The 4,469-nt window shown below is 46.7% G+C and overlaps 1 protein-coding gene and 1 pseudogene across 4 annotated transcripts in view; one reads left to right on the top strand and one right to left on the bottom strand.

Annotated features, from left to right (window-relative positions):
- LOC110596832 overlaps positions 1-1,074 on the top strand; it is a 3,388-nt pseudogene extending 2,314 nt beyond the window's left edge.
- BCL2L13 (BCL2 like 13) overlaps positions 1-4,469 on the bottom strand; it is an 80,910-nt gene that overhangs the window by 71,117 nt on the left and 5,324 nt on the right. The window lies entirely within an intron of this gene.

The raw sequence follows: 4,469 nt of genomic DNA, 5'->3' as shown, positions 1-4,469 counted from the left end.
GGTCATTGAATACTATATTTTTAAATTTTAGACCCGGGGATACCCATGCATATTCATTACATGAACACATTGTACAGTGGTAAGGATTTGGTCTCAGGCGCCCATTACTCAGATAGTGAACATTGTGCCACATAAGTAAAGTAATTTCTTAAACTTAAGCTCCCTTCCCCCTCCCTCCTTATTGGTGTCCTCAGTGTCTATTATTTCCATCTTTATGACCACTTAGCTTTCACATATGAGTGAGAACATGCAGTAATTTTGTGGGATTTTTTTCTGTTTCTGAGTCAGTTTACTTAGGATGATCTCCAGCTCCATCCATGTTGCTGCAAAGAACATGATTTTATTATTTTTCATGACTGCTCATTAAGCAATTTTCTTGATCTTCCTGTGCCTCACTTTACTCATGTATAACATGGATTGGTATCTCAAAGGGTAGTTGAAAGTGTAAAAAAGACTATAATAAATTCCCAGAATATGTTAACCAATGGCAGCATACCTAGAAATATGTGTGTGTGTGTGTGTGTGTGTGTGTGTGTGTGTGTGTGTATTTATTTATTTATTATTATTTTTGAGAGATGAGGTCTCACCAAGTTGCCTGGGCTGATCTTGAACCCTTGGGCCCAGGCAATTCTCTGGCCTCTGCCTCCCAAAGTGCGCGATTACAGGCGTGAGCCACTGCATCTGGCATAAATGGAATCTTAATCATAAATTTATGATTTTTCATCTTTAGCGTCAACATATATATTAATGCTTAAACATCTATATATTTGGTGAATAATTATTTAAATTTGGCACAAAGTTTTTAGACTTTAAACGCAAATTTGAACCTCCCACATGCCCCACTGACTCTTCCATCTCGCCTGGAACTCCGGTCTCAGTTAGGTTCAACATGTACCCCCAACTGCTCCTGCGTCGCTGATGGCTCCTGCATCTGTGCTGGCTCTCGCACGTGCAGAGTGCAGATGCGCATCCTGCAAGTAGAGCTGTCGCTCCTGCTGCCCCATGGGCTGTGCCAGGTGTGCCCAGGGCTGCGTCCGCAAAGGGGCAAGGGACAAGTGCACCTGCTGCAACTGAAGTCAGGAGACCCTGACCCCAGGTGGAGATGGAGCAGCGTGTATAAACCGAGAATTTTCCTCATATACCCCTGACCCTTTGCTACATTTATTTTTCTAGGAAATACATGAATGATCATAAAAGTAGCCAGGCTCGGTGGCTCAGCCTGTAATCCCACGCCTTTGGGAGGCTGAGGTGAGTGGATTGCCTGAGCCCGTGGGTTCGAGACCCACCTGGGCAGCGAGACCTCATCTCTACAATAAATAAAAAAAAAATCAGCCAGGCATGATAGCGCATGCCTGTAATTCCAGCTACTTGGAAGGCTGAGGCGGAAGGATCGCCGGAGCCCAGCAGGCGAGGCTGAGATGGCCGGGAGCGGCCACTGCACTCCAGTCTGGGCAAGGAAGTGAGACTCCAACTCAAAAAAAAACAAAAAGAAAGTTGTTGATTTAAAAAAAAAAAAAACGGAGCTGGGCTCGGTGGCTCAGCCTGTAATCTCGCACCTTGGGAGGCTGAGGTGAGTGGATTGCCTGAGCCCGCGAGTTCGAGACCCGCTTAAGCAACTTGGTGACACCTCATCTCTACAATAAATCAAAAATTAGCTGGGCTTGGTAGCGCGCGCCTGTAGTTCTGGCTACTCGGAAGGCTGAGGTGGAAGGATCGCCGGAGCCCAGCAGGTTGAGGCTGCGGTGGCCGGGAGCAGCCCCCGCACTCCAATCTGGGTGACTCCAACTCAAAAAAAAACGTGCCAGGCACAGTGGGTCACACGTGTAATCCCAGCACTTTGGGAGGCTGAGGCAAGAGGACTGCCTGAGCCTGCGGGTTCAAGACCAGCCTGGGCAACATGGTGAGACTTCATCTCCACAATAAATAAAAAATTAGCTGGGTGTGGTGGTGCACGTCTGTGGTTCCAGCTACTTGGAAGACTGAAGCAGAAGGATCCCCTGAGCCCAGCAGATTGAGGCTGCCGTGGTTGTGAGACTGCCCCTGCACTCCAGCCTGGGCAACAGAGTGAGACTTTCATTCAAAAAAATACCACACACATTTGGAATCCTAGTTATAAACATACAGGACCTAAACAACCAGCCTAAATACCCCAGCACTATAGTGTAAAATATCCTTCCAACCTCTAATTTATCTTGAGCTTCCAGCTGTATAGCAACGAAGTAACTCATTCAGGCCTATAGTTAAGTAGGGGGTAGACAAGAGTCCAGATACACTATTATATAACTAGTACATTTGTATTAAATTATAGGACAAAGGAATTGAGAATATGCCAAATGTAAACTCCACAGCACTACTACACGGTCATGTCTCCAAGGGCAGAATGGGAAGAGAGGACACACACTTCCTTTGCAACATTCTACAGTGTCTAATCAGCATATTGCACAAGGGACTCTTGCATTTCCAGCTATTATAAATAAGTTGCATCTGCATGAGACCCCTACTTCTACAGACTTTCCCCTGTGTTGCCACAGTAACCTTATAATGCTTGAATAAAAAGGTAATAGTTTCAATGTTACAGATGCAGAAAAAAGAACAGTTTATTTGCCTAAAATCATACAGCTAGTTACCAGCGCAACCACTACGCGAGGCATATCCTCTTGACTTCCAAAGGCATTCATTGAACACATTTATTTCTGGTCAAGCAATGGACTGGCTGAGAAGAATGCAGAGGTGAAAACACTAACAGGCCTGGCAATGTGATTCACGCCTATAATCCTAGCACTTTGGGAGGCTGAGGTGGGAGTACTGCCTGAGCCCATGGGTTCGAGACCAGCCTGGGCAACCTGATGAGACCCCCATCTCTACAATAAATCATAAAAACTAGCTGGGTGTGGTAGAAGGATCCTGTGGACCCAGCAGGTCAAGACTGTGGTGGCCATGAGCAGCATGCCACTGCACTCCAGCCTGGGTAACAGAGTAAGACTCCCACTCAAAAAAAAAAAAAAAGAACAGAAAACACTAATACTCAATACAGGAGAAGAGGGTAGGAAAACAAGGTGGTTTTTCTAATACAACGTACACAGAGTACTGAAAGAACCACATTTGTCAATTTTGAGAACTCACAGGGGAAAAAAAAGAAAAAGACAGATTGAAAGAAAGGTAGGCCGGGCTCGGTGGCTCAGACTGTAATCCCAGTGCTTTGGGAGGCCGAAGTGAGTAGACTGCCTGAGCCCGCAGGTTCAAGACCCGTCCGGGGAACTTGGTGAGACCTCATCTCTACGATAAATCAAAAATTAGCTGGGTACAGTAGCACACGCCTGTAGTTCTGGCTTCTTGGAAGGCTGAGGAGGAAGGATTGCTGAAGCCCAGCAGGTTGAGGCTGTGGTGGCCGGGAGTGTGCCACTGCACTCCAGTCAGGGTGATGGACTGAAATTCCAACTCAAAAAGAAAAAAAAAAAGAAAGAAAGGTAAATATGACCTGGGACTACCATGTAAAATACTCCTGGAAGGGACAATGCCCAGCTCCATCCCACTACCACCTCACCAACAGAGTCTACTTCCTACCTAAAAGACATTGCAAGTTTCTTTTTTAAATAATGAGAGACACAGTTACTTTTACCCCTTAAATTTTATCTACTAAGGCCTTTTAGAATTCAAATTAGGGGCCAGCACGGTGGCTCAGCCTGTAATCCTAGCACTTTGGGAGGCTGAGGTGAGAGAATTGCCTGAGCCTGGGAGTTCAAGAACAGCCCAGACAACTTGGTGAGACCTTGTCTCTACAATAAATCACAAAAACTAGCGTGGCGGAGTGCATCTGCAGTTCCAGCTACTTGGAAGGCTGAGGCAGAAGGATAGCCTAAGCCCAGCAGGTAGAGGCTGCGGTGGCTTTGAGCGTGCCACTGCACTCCAGTCTGGGTGATAACAGTGAGACTCCAACTCAAAAAAAAAAAAAATTCAAATTAAGTACAAGTGTTCTCGGTATCAGAAGTGGTTAAGCTGGGCACAGTGGTTCATGCCTGCAATCCAAACCCAGCACTTTGGGAGGGTGAGGTAGGAGGATCGCTTGAGGCCACGTCAAGACCAGCCTGAGCAACACAGTGAGACCTTCTGCAAAAACTAAAATAATTAGCCAGAGGTAGTGGTGTGTGTTGTAGTCTGGAGGTGGAGGCTGCTGTGAGCCGTAATTGTGCCACTGCACTACAACCTGGGCAACAGAGTGAGACCCTGACTCAAAAAAAAAAGTGATTAAATATATATGATCCTAGCCGGGCTCGGTGGCTCAGTCTGTAATCCCGCGCCTTTGGGAGGCTGAGGTGAGTGAACTGCCTGAGCCCGTGGATTCGAGACCCACCTGGGCAACTTGGCAAGACCTCATCTCTACAATAAACCAAACATGAGCCAGGCATGGTAGCGTGCGCCTATAGTTCCGGCTACTTGGAAGGCTGAGGCGGAAGGATCGCCTGAGCCCA

This window comes from Carlito syrichta, unplaced genomic scaffold (assembly GCF_000164805.1).
Source record: "Carlito syrichta isolate Samal-C Ts95f unplaced genomic scaffold, Tarsius_syrichta-2.0.1 Scaffold314629, whole genome shotgun sequence".
NCBI classification, from domain to species: domain Eukaryota; kingdom Metazoa; phylum Chordata; class Mammalia; order Primates; family Tarsiidae; genus Carlito; species Carlito syrichta.
This window is presented reverse-complemented; position numbering and strand designations above follow the sequence as displayed.